Source organism: Harpia harpyja, chromosome 13, assembly GCF_026419915.1.
Source record: "Harpia harpyja isolate bHarHar1 chromosome 13, bHarHar1 primary haplotype, whole genome shotgun sequence".
Taxonomy (NCBI): domain Eukaryota; kingdom Metazoa; phylum Chordata; class Aves; order Accipitriformes; family Accipitridae; genus Harpia; species Harpia harpyja.
In genome coordinates this window covers 28692366-28704370 of record NC_068952.1, presented here as the reverse complement: position 1 = coordinate 28704370, position 12005 = coordinate 28692366, and the positions used below count along the sequence as shown (strand labels likewise).

The window sequence follows — 12005 nt, the reverse complement described above, 5'->3', positions numbered from 1 at the left end:
AACCAGTACAGCCAGCCACTTCAATGGGCACACAAAGCCTATTGCATTAACTGTAGCCCACATGTTCTCCTGCAAACAAAGTTTTATGGTTGCTTCTTCCAGCATGCACTAATAACCTATTTTCCTTATGGCATAGGAGGTTACAGCTAGTTCTGAAGACCAGACTCTGGGAGCGACACAAAGTTATTAAAGGGAAACATTTATAAATAATACCATTTATACAAGTTGTACTTCTGTGGAGAAAGGTTACGCTCTAAAGCCTGGGCGTTGGAAGCTACTATATTTCAGGTCACAAGCGCTCTATCTGAGAACATGTTCCAGTACCTTCTGCCAGCATGAAAACAACGAGTGTGTGAAACACAGGCAGTGTAAGCCAGGGTCCCGCACTAAGCGCAAGTCAACCTTTGGAAAAAAAGGTTGCCGATGGCAAAGCCAGTATTGCAGGACGCTGCTGCTGCAGCCAGCCAGCCTGACCACCCTGCCAGCATTCACAACTAGCACAGGTCAAGTCCCAAGTGGGACAACTCATTTGCAGTAGTTTTCTCGCGTTTGCTTTTTGGTACTTGTCATCCTTTCACAGTGACAGCGGGATGAACTTTTGCACTGCATCCAGGGGCTCCAGAGAGTAAAAAGCCCCACAATTTGACCAGCCTTCCAGCTCAGTTTAATTGTAATGATTTAATCAACATGTTTTATGACTAACCCATAATACCAAACACAAATACAGATCTATTGGGTTGGTCAATAGCATCCTTCAAAGGCCTTCAACGTCCAACTCTTTTGATAGGTGCCTTCAGCAATACCGTGATGCTGAATAAGAAAGGAGGAATGACCAGAGAAGATTATCACGAGAAGAAATTTCACAAGAGTCACCCTGCGTCACCCTGCCTTTGCCACTGCCTACCTGGACAGGCCAAGAGCACAGAACGTTACGTGGCCAAATTGCACATCAAATTTTAAGATACTCTACTGGGGAGAGTTGAGTTTAAAAACAAACCACTCACCACCCCAAACTCCCCACCAAATCAGAAAGAATTCTTCTCTGGTGGAAAGCTCACACCTTGACACAGTGTACTCCTGCCTACAGCACACATCAAATGTGCTTATCAGTCCCATACCACCGCTAAGAACCATCAAATACGTAACACTCCAACGCCCGGACCATTCATGGAACTTTAAATTTAATTCCGCTGCAGTTATTAACTGCGTATAAAAGCACGTGAAAACGCTAGACCATCAGCCATGCCCAGGTTTCCTCCAGCACGCCAATGGGCATTTGAAACATTTTGTTCCTAGACATCTGGCTTGGCAATATGGAACTAGGAAGATAAACTCCATAATAAAGCCTGAACCGTATATACAGTGACCTGGCTATTAAGATGTTTTACTTGCATCATTCTGCTAAGTTAAACCAAGGATTACTGGCAAATCCACACAGTGGGAAAATAGTTAGATAGAACTAGGTTAAAGGCATGAAGCCTCTCCTTTAAGAGAGATATCCAACACTAACTGCATTTCTGCTCTCTTTGAAAACAACAACTACGATCACATTCCTCCTTCTGTCTGGTAGAAAACAGATCAGTGTAAAACGCCACAGGCCTGCTCCATGTTCAGGAGGAAGCCAGAATCCAACCTCCCAGCTGTATCCTACACCAAAGTGGTCTGTGTACAAGTTGCCAAAATTACCATTCTTCTTCACCCTTGCTACTTATGACCTCTAAACCTCATGAACTGTTTCCAAAGAAAGGAACATGCCACAAGTCATAGACTGATGACAGATTTCTGGATTAAAAATCCCCAGGAAAAAAAAAAAAAAAATTGAGAAATTACATGTTCAAGCGGAATCACATACAGCCAAGTCAGAGTTCTGCGATGTCAGTTCTGACCGACGGTAGTACAGGAAAATCAAAGGCCAACAATGTTACAGGCTTACTGAAGAAAAAGCTAAAAATACGCTCAGTCGCAGCTGAAGATACGGTTTCACAAAACACGTTGCCTTCACTGCCGCCAGAAGAGAGGCCTTGCTGCCGCCTCCCATCTCTCCATCTGCTCCTTTGTTCTACTGCTGTATTCCTGTGGCCTACCTTGCACTGACTTGAGCACTTTTTAGAGCACTTTACGAGCCAGGTTAACTGCCTAAGCAGACGGGAAACGAACCCAGAAAAGTAGATAGTTTTCCACCAGCTTAGAGAGTTAAACTGGCTTGCAGAGAGAACTAGCAAGCATGAAAGCTGGCACAAGGAAGGAGGCAGGACAGTGCATTGGGAAGAAGGAGAGGGAATTCGTCCGTCTCGATTTTGTGGCAGTAAGCCGTTATGCTAGCTCATACACGTGTGAAACTACACACGCAGTTTGCAAGGAGAGCTAAAGAACCCTTTCCTTTTAGAAAGGACACCACCCGAGACACAGTCAGTCAACTTTTAACTCCCTCGTGCACGTAGAGACTCACTGTCTCACTGAGAAAGGCTGCAGCTGACAGGCGTCATTCTTTCATTCAGCCAGATGTGGAAGCTAAAGCGATTTCAGGGAAGTGCTACCTGGTGATCCGAGAACGGACAACAGTGTGCGACACGATTCAGGTCACATTTTCCAAGGAAACAGGACAAAGAGTGGGAAGAAGCCAAAGAAGAAGAAATGGAAGAAAAACTAAGTTCTTTTGAGAAAAACAGCATCCACTTTGTTGAATAACAGGTAAAGATGACAGTGACAGAATCTTCTGAATTACTATTAATGACTGGTTCAATGACATTTTCCCCAGAAAAGCAGGAGGCAACTCACAAGCGCTGGAGGAGCAGTAGATGGAAAGGACACTTTCTGCACCTTAGTAGTCGGGTTCAGTGAATTTGCACTTTGTCATATTTTACTCCTGCCGAAAGAGGATTTAGTGAGTGAGTTAGCAGGTGATTTTGTGAGTACCACCGGGTCATTTCTTTCCCACTTAGGCGGAAACACCCCCCCGCCCCGGTGCTTTAGGCAACAACCCTACATTTACTCCAAAGCCTAAGTTCTAGTCTAAAAAGCCACTAGCATAACAGAGACGGTCTGTATCGGAACTCCACAACCAGGCTTATTTCGCTCAAGTGCAGCCTACAGATTCTCTTGCAGAGTTTGTGCGGATGCTCCACAAGCCCAAATCTACAGCAGAAGGCGAGAAGAAGGAAGAATTTCAGCTCTCTATCCCAACAACCCCCAACAGCTAAGACCATAGATTTGACTTCCCTTCAAATGAAAACACAAACAAAACCAACACAGCTCAGAATTTGACACTGGGGCCAGTTTACCCAGCCACCTCCTACGGTTATTCTCTAACACGACCATACTTTCATTCAAGAGTCGCAGCCCCTGTCTAACGTGGCTAAGCTAGCAAAAGTTCCTAAAGTCCCTTCTGAACTTACGCTCTTTTTACATTGCTTGGCGTACCTGGACAGACAGACATAGGTGCTAAGTGTCTCAGTACAGAACACCCACGCAGCCTTCCTAAGAGAGGGAGACAGCAGCTGACATTTCCAGCATACCACACCGGTGTGCCATCGCACCGGTGCTTGCCCCTCCCAGCACAAATTCTAGAATCACAGAATCACAAGGAAGAGAACTTCCAGAAGTTCTCTTCTGGAAGAAGACGGCCTTCCAGAATCACTGGAGGTCATCTGGTCCAACCCCCTGCTCAGGCAGGGTCACCTAGAGCAGCCTGCCCAGCACCACGTCCAGACGGCTTCTGAGTATCCAGCTCTGAAACGTACTTGGACAAACAGCAACCTGACAAGCTGAACCGCAAAAACGTTGGCAACACGTGCAACAGGCCCAGGCTTTCGGTGACTCTCTCCTACCAATTTAAGTATTCTCTCCCCCACACAGGTGAAAAAATACCACACCAGCAAAGGCTTGTCACCATTACTTCTCTACAACTATATCCAACAGCTTGCTAGGGAGAAGACACAAAACTAATAGAAGCCCGATTAAGTTCATTTCACCTTCTTAAAAAAGCAAACCCCAGGCAAATCAATGCAGGAAAACGAGCTGATGCAGTAAGTGGATGAGGAGCTGTCCTCAGCAGAACAGGATACAGTCCTGTGTGCCCAAACACCTGTGACAGCTGCCAGCCAAGACTGATACCATCATCCAGACCGATGGGCCTAAGGCGGCACTTGAACTACCACGTTTAGCCGTACACCCTACACGGGGTTCAGCATTCCCGACAGAATTCAGCCCCTGAATTTCCCCTAGTTTTACCAAAGACGATCAGCAAGCAATTGCTAGAGCTGAAAGACTGACTCCACGCTTCCTTCTATTGGCAGATGCTCCAGACCTCGAGTCAGGAAGAAATCAAGCACTTTTGTTTAAGTCAGCAACTTTGCTGCGTGATGCATGCTTCATGCAAAAATCAAGAGACCCCCCACAAAACGCGCTGGATTCCTGTAAAGCTCTGCTCTCCCCATTAAACCCAGCCCTCTTCCCGTGATCAATCGCCGCTCTATGCAGAGAGCCAATTTCCCAGCTCCTCTGTTTGGCAGTTACCCATGTTGAAGCAACGAAATGGTTCGTGAAAAGCGACTGGGAGGGGAGCAGCGTATGGCCTTTCAATGAGGGTGTGCCTTGAACGACTTATTAATCAAGTCACCATCAGGCCCCTTCTTTCCCAGAGCAGCCCGTCATGCACTCCTTGGCTCTTACACACCACCACAGCCTCCTGCTGAAATGCTTCTGTCTGGCTAAATAAGTCATGTTAACATTGGTTGCTTTCAGAAATATGCCCAAAACTAAAGAGGGGGGAGGGGATGTTGGGGTTTGGGGGTTTGGGTTTTTTGTTGGGTTTTTTTGGTTTTTCAGAAAGTGCAAAGAACACATCTGCCCCAAGTTCTAGGGTGTTCATCTCATGACTGGTTTTAAAGTGAAAACCTCTGGTTCTCCCTGTCAAGGACTTTGAAATGACCCAAGCCTGAGCTGCTTTGACATGGCTCGGTACATTCACTGGCATCTTTTATTTCAGTCATGATTTCTCACAACTAAAAAATGAAACCTAGAAACTGTAAGGTACTTAGAAGTAGACAGAATATTCTGTTATCTGAACTCATGAGAGATTTGCTATTATATTGTGGACCCTTAACCCAGGGCTACGTTATTGCCAGTTTACCCAGGCTGAAAAGCCCCTGGAGGGTCTCGTCGGGGCATTGCTGGCAGAGAAGTGTGTGAGCAACGAGTCTTAAAGATGACAAGAAGGGGAAAACATCAGAAGCAGAAGAGCAGAGGTTAAGGTATCTGGCTGCGATGCCCATTACTGGGAAACGCCTGAGCCGCTGCAGCGTGCTGGTGCTCCCACTTCTTCTGGGCTTCCTCCAGCCGGGACTCCCACGTCGCCTGCGTGCTCCAGATCCGCCGCTTGTTCTCAGCCAGCAAAAACCACACCTCTTGTGAACAGCAAGACAGCTTTAACCAGGGTACCTATGTGTAAAATATCAAACCCCGTGAGAGACGAGGGACCAGCAGCGAGGAAGCCACGCAGTGGGAGGCGGTTTGGCCTCTTGCAGAGCAAGCCCTTCCAACCCAAACCTCCTGGGGACCGTGTGGCACGTGGGGACAGAAACCCACCCCGCTGCTGAACAGCCGAGATGTTTGTTGCTGCTGTCAGCATCCTGAACTGGAAATGAAAGCTGCCATCTTCCTTGTCCTCTTCTAACCAGAAGGGGGGGATCAACAAAACACGGTGCCCAGAGCGTGCACAGGAGCCAGCCCCGGCGAATCCTCCTCAGCTCCATTCCCACCATACTTCTTCAGTGTTACAGATTACCAAAAATGCCTCCTGATAATGTTTTGGGAAGTCAAAATCTACTTGCTATTCATAGCTGTATTTATGCTGAAATACATACGTGTTCCATTGGCTATTGGTCGCCCTGTGCTCCCGAGCCCAGGCAGTCTGGACAACAGTTTGTTATTTTCAGCCTGCGGTTCTCTTAGAAGCTTCTCACTGGGACTTGCACTTACCACTGCTTTGTTCCTGACCCGTTTTGTCCTTTTAAATATGAAAATACATAAAAGACAAAAAAGAAGCTGTTACCCAGACAATCCCAGCAAACGACAACATTTCCAATCAAACGTGACTTTTTGTTTTGTTTTGTTTTATTCTTTTCCCTGTTCAGAAATATCCCATGTAGCTCTGGAACTTCACAAGCGAAAAAGTCTCACAGCCACTGTGACGGTCTGACAAATTCAATGTCTCAAACATTTGTTAAAGAACTTTGGTGGAGAAAACGGCCTCTGTAAAAATGCTGGAGTTTTGTGAACAGGATAATGTGGCCGGAGGAGAGGGCCCCCCGGAGGGTGGGACCGCGCTTCTCCAAAGCCGCAATTCCTTATCTTAAGTGACCAGGAGAAGGAGCACAGCATATGCGCCTGGAGGAGGAGGCCCCACGGAGGATGGGACTGTGCTTCTATCTTAAGCGGTCATGCCAGCAGAAAAAGAGAGGCAACTCTGCGATGACCCCCCCCCCCGAAAGCTCTCCGACCGATTCCAGAGAACCCCGGGAACAGGACTGCGCATGTCGAGACCATCGACTAACACGCTATAAAAGAAGGGAGAACGGGTCCTCAGCGCGCGCCCTCCGGAACTGGATCTCTACGCTGGCTGGACCAACGCTGGACCCAGGACTGGTGAAACCCTTTCCTTCTCTCTTTCTTTCTTTCTCTCTTTCTCTCTCTCCCTCTTTTCCTTCTCTCTTTTTCACAGTCCCTACACCTCATCCTTTTAAACATAAACCGTTGACCAAGTCTGAGACTAGGAGTGGGTCTAGCCGCCCCTGGGCTCCTCTTTGAGAAGGAGTCCAGAAAGCAAGGGGGTCCGCTCTGAACCTCGTGACTCAATGGGAGGGCTCTCCTTCTGATACATTTCATGTTTCTTCTTCCATTTCTTTTTCTACACCTCCCCTCTTTTCTCAAACAGCGGCTTAATGACATGTTGCAAGGTTCATATTGATAAGTTCACGTGTACTTGGGCAAGGTTAGCTAGGTTGAATAAATGTTGACTGTTGTTTGAACTCCCCTGGTGTCGTTTCACCTTAATTCTGACAAAGGAAATCCACGAACCTGAGTCGCTCCAACTTTGGGACGCGACAGCCACTTTGCTCCTTCGGTGGAAACATCTGATGCCCTCTCTTGTACCGCTACCAGCAATCACAGCCTGGTTTCGTTTTGCCCCTGCCAGCCCACGAAAACCCTTCTCTTCTCCAGCTAACCCTAACTTGCAGCAATGTAGCCATAGCCGCTGTGCCTCTAGTATGTGGGGCAGTACGGGATGGGATACTTCAAAACCAGACCTCACCCACTGTAAGTGTGGGTACGGCAGGTAGGCAGGCAGGACACAACTCCAGCTGCCCCTGCACGGAGCTGGCTCAGGCATGGGGAGTTTGTTGGTCTGCGTTCATATCGGCACATGAAAGCAGTTCAGCTCTCTGCAGGACTGAACTGCTGCTGGAGACATTAAATATCCTGCTCCTGACACCTGCTAACAGCCAGGCTGCTGTGGCTACAAGGTCACTGAGTCATCATCCGCTTTGGGATAACGGACTGGGGTGTAAGTGCCTGACCTCTTTTTATGGGAGAGGGAATAAGAAGGCATTAGTGCTGGAGTCCCAGCAAAAGCCTGACTGAAAGAACTGCAAAGAGAGCGGTTTTCAGTCCTGAGGCCCAGGAAGCGCAGGAGGAGAGCAAAGGGGAGCAGAGAGGGAACCTTCTCCTCCAGAAGGAGCTGACAGACTGGGAAAGTGGCCAGGAAAGCAAGCTGCTCCTGGGCAGGAAGGAATAGCTCTGTGTGGCACTATCGCTGGGATCTGGGATTGGGAAGCAGAGACGACAAATGCCTGGCAGCAGGCATCACTTCTATGTTCTACGTTTCAACCATGGTTGGGCTGTGGGACCCCAAACTACAGCTTAGTTTTAGAGGCGCTGTGTTACTGGGAGAGAAAGGGGAGGAAAGAAGCTCAATTAAGTCACACGTATGAGGGAGACCTGGAATTCTCAGGAAATAGTGTTACCTCTGTCGTACAACTTAGTTGTAAAAACATATGCCGTTCGTTAATAAGGGTAAAGAATAAGCTCTTAATGTGCCACCCCTGCCTATGGACAGATTCACCCTTTCTTCCTTCTGAGCTGTCCTGACCGCAATGTGCACCAAGACCAGAAAGGGAAAACTTATGAAAGTGTACCTTTCAGCATATCACAAGGTTGACAAAGTTTCTTCGTAACAGATGTCTGCTGGACTCAACGGCCGCAATCTCTAAGCATCTGAAAAGTATTAACTGACATTAGATTTTGAAGGAGGGTTTTTAAAATAGTTTTAAACACTACCAAAAACCAGATAGGGATTAACGTGGAAAGATAGACCATTAAGTCCTCAAATATAAAAGGAGAACCCAGGTGTCTTAGCAATCTGGCCATAAATTAACTCTTTCTAACGCTTGTGCCAGAAGAGAAATGAGACAGAAAGAAAGAAAGAAAGATGAGAAGACAGAGGTGGCTTTTGCAAAAATTAATACTGAAGGCGCTCGAATCCTGCTAACTCTGCCTTAGTGCTAGCGCCAACGCAAAAAAAAAAAAAGGCGCAAAACCACTTTGATGGTATTTGTACAAGTAGCAATCGAAGAATCTGTCCTTCAATTTGTTCAAAACATCTTCGATGAATTATACAAGTTAGCATTTGAAGAAACCCAGGTAAGCTGTTTTGAGAGTATCAGCATTTACAGTCAACCTTTTCCCATGTGCACATTTCTGTTCATATTCTTCCATCTTTCATTTAATTGCACTTCCTTTAAAAAAACATACCTCTTCAAAGATGCTGGAGCATACAGTTAGTTCACCTGAGACAAGGAAGAACCTAGGGGAGTTTCATGTCATTTAGGAATGCAACCTCTGGTGCACAGCACAAATGATAATCTCAGAATTCAGGGAAAAAAGGACTTGTTTCATAATACTGCCTAGTTTTAGGTAATGAACACGGGTTTTATATAAAACAGGTGCTTCTGAGTTTTATAGCTACATTTACCTATATTTCGATAAATTTTTACAGATATGCAGAAAACTCTTTCAGAAGAAACAGAGGTTGTATCTCTAACGTAGACAGAGATATATATCTTGTGCCAGCCACATTTCTGTTCTGAAAACAGAAGTGCTCTCCATTTGAGTAACGCGTTTAGTAGTGGCTAGAAACTTTTGACCAGCAGAAGGGTTCTCACCTTTATGTTGCACAGGAAGCAAGCTTAACTTTTAAACTACACTCACTTTCACCAATGTCAGAGCCGCACAATTCTATTTCAATGGGCAAAGCGGGTTTATAAATTCAAGAATCAATTTACCATGATGGTCCTGCTGTTTCCCCCCTGAGGAGACTGCAGGAGTTTCGTCAGGACCAAGTCCCTGTATGGGATATGCACCACTCTCTTTCCTGTAGCAACCTCAGCCAGGGCACTAAGGGAAAATAAAGTGAAAAGTAGAAGCATGACTATGAAAAGCAAATTTGGGGGGCGGGGGGGGGGGGGGGGGGGGGGGGGGGGGAGACGCTACCAGATTAGAAACTTCTGTATATTCATGCTTAGGCACATGCTTCAGTATATTTGTGCTTATGGACATCTCAGGCTTTATTCATTTAAGTAACTTCATTAGCCAGACGGCAAGGAATCCTGAATGGAGGGAAAACTTTTTTTACCTGCAGAAATTTATTTTTTACTTCACAGGAAAGGATTTAAAAAAAAAAAAAAATAGAGGAAGAAAAATACCTGGTGACATTTCCTAACGTGGTTAGACTTAGATTTACCCGCCTGCCTTCCTTCAACCTGTCTCCTTCAGATCCTGAGGATTTTTGCCTTTCGCTTCCTGCCAAGTCCGCCAGATTTATAACTGGCTGTTTGGTGACTGCTTGATCGAGAAAAATCTGTTAAAATACGGTATCAACAGCAGGAAAAATTACCAAATCCATCGCTCAGACATTATGAAGTAAGATACAGAAAACGATACTCTGCAGAAACGCAGAGGAAATAGGTTGTGATAGTTACCGCTATTGGAACATCTGATATATGAAGAATTGCTTTTAATACGAGAACCACAAAGGTGTGCCTCAAAGCAAATGACCTACCGTCTCTCAGGATTAAGCAGCAGACAAAGCCGCTCATCCCCTGCACCCGCAGAAAGGGGGTATGGAAACACCGCTGGCTCCCAACCTCCCCCGGCTGCAAAGAAGATGTCTCCCTCCTATCCCCATCCCAGATGAGCCCAGGACTGGCCCTGCCTGCCAGGGCTGAGCAGCTTTCAGAGCTGCCTGCGCGAGCAGCCGTGGGGAGCTGAGCTCGCTTGTGCTCCAGAGATGCGTCATGCACGTCCGGGCCAGCCGGAGCCCCCTCCTCCTCAACCAGCCCCAGCCCGGGCTTGTCCTGCGTAAGCGGCTCTGCAGACCCCTCTCCAGCTCTGTCGACAGGGGACTTCAGCAAAAACTGTAGTTCTGGTGTCAGTCTCCCGAGGGGAAACGTTGGGGGAGCGATGATAGGAGCAAGGCCCATTGTCCGGAGCAGAGCCGCGAGCAGTCGCCTCCCCCGGCCCGGCTGCTCTGAGGTGGTTCAGCCGCCCGTCAGCAGCAGCACCACCACGGTCACCCAGCACCCCTCCGCCTGGCCGGGGGCACACACAGCGAGGACAGCAGGATTCGGGCCACGGTGACCCTCTGGGGTCACGTCTTTGCCACCGCCACGCTGCGGCCTTCCCTTACACGGGGCCGGGGAGGTGCCGCAGACTGCCCCGCGCTTGTGCCGCGCCCTGTGAGCTTGCTCGCTGTAGGGCTGCTTGTTATAGCGAGCCCAGGAGTTCTGCAGAGCGCTAACGGGCAAGCAGCAGCTGCCAGAGAGAAACAGTGACCGTAGGTTATTTCTGGACACCAGTGAGAGATTTTCAAAGACCGCCTGTAATATTTGGCACATAGAGGATCTTAAATACGGAGCCAACCTGCAAGCAGGCAGTGGTTTAGGACACCTCTGCCTTCGGCGATCCCCGCTCCGAGAGCAGCAGTGGCGGACAGCGTGCAAGCGCCAAAAAGGTGGGCTGGCAAGGCTGGCCCTGCAGCCCGGGGTGAGGCAACCCAACATGCTCTCATCTGCTCGCTGTCGTGGAGGTGCCAACAAACGATGGTGGGTCTAGGTAAAACAGAGCCACCCTGGATTTTGTGTCTGCATGAACTTCCACGAGTTCGTTTTACGGCGCATCTAAGAGGACTGAACTCATTCAGAGTGCTAAACAGCTATACTGAACGGTGGAAACAGTGCCTGCACACTACACCTGTTCGAACTGGATGGTGACGACCACGTGAGACCGACTGCTGGTGGCATTCATGGTAGTCGTAGCTGCTGTTCTCATCTTATTCCCGTGTTCCATTAACCTCTCCACCTGTGCGTAAATACCACAGGGCACCAGCTTCAAACCGTCCACTTAAAAACCTTGCTGCTGCTCTTCTCTAATCTTGAGCCCAACAGGCTTCCTGGTTTTAGAGAGCCAAAATGTGTTACCAGCACAAGAAAAAAAATTGTTACGCTTAGTAAGGATAGAACAAAAATTAAGATCGACTACGGCGGAGCACGGGGTAGTTGTTCGGGCTTTACCATGTTGAGAAATTCATTGCCGGAGAGTTCCTCTTGCCAGGTAAATTTAATCTACACTGAGAGCTCACATCTGTAGACTTAATACGTTTGCAACACTCAGGATAAAGGCATCATTTGCCTCTGCTTCTGTCATCGTCATTAGATAAGGAGTTTAAACAAGCTTATTCCATGAGCCGCTAAAATGAATGAAGTCTGTCTTCCCCTGTGCTCATTTTTTTCCTATTTTTTTCCTGCCCATTGCATCGAACCTGTCTGAAATTGGCCACATGGCTCCAAACCAATGAGGAGGAAGGTACAGGGGAAAGTAGTTCACAGGCAAGTGGCAAACTGCATAAACCTTAGAAGGAAAGCTAAACATTCAATGCTCTGACACATACA

The 12005-nt window shown here is 47.6% G+C and overlaps 1 protein-coding gene and 1 long non-coding RNA gene across 2 annotated transcripts in view; both read right to left on the bottom strand.

Moving 5' to 3' along the window:
* LOC128150342 (protein ELYS-like) overlaps positions 1-2867 on the bottom strand; it is a 39303-nt gene extending 36436 nt beyond the window's left edge. The window contains exon 1 of the mRNA XM_052806459.1: positions 2779-2867. The gene's annotated coding sequence lies outside the window, so the exon portion shown is untranslated. The remainder of the gene's footprint in view (positions 1-2778) is intronic.
* Positions 2868-5072: 2205 nt separating this feature from the next.
* LOC128150344 (uncharacterized) lies at positions 5073-9492 on the bottom strand. Its single transcript, XR_008238029.1, has 4 exons — positions 9342-9492; positions 8196-8266; positions 5587-6007; positions 5073-5439 (listed from the first exon to the last, which is right to left on the bottom strand). It is a non-coding gene; the product is annotated as an uncharacterized LOC128150344 (long non-coding RNA).
* Between the last annotated feature and the right edge of the window lie 2513 nt (positions 9493-12005).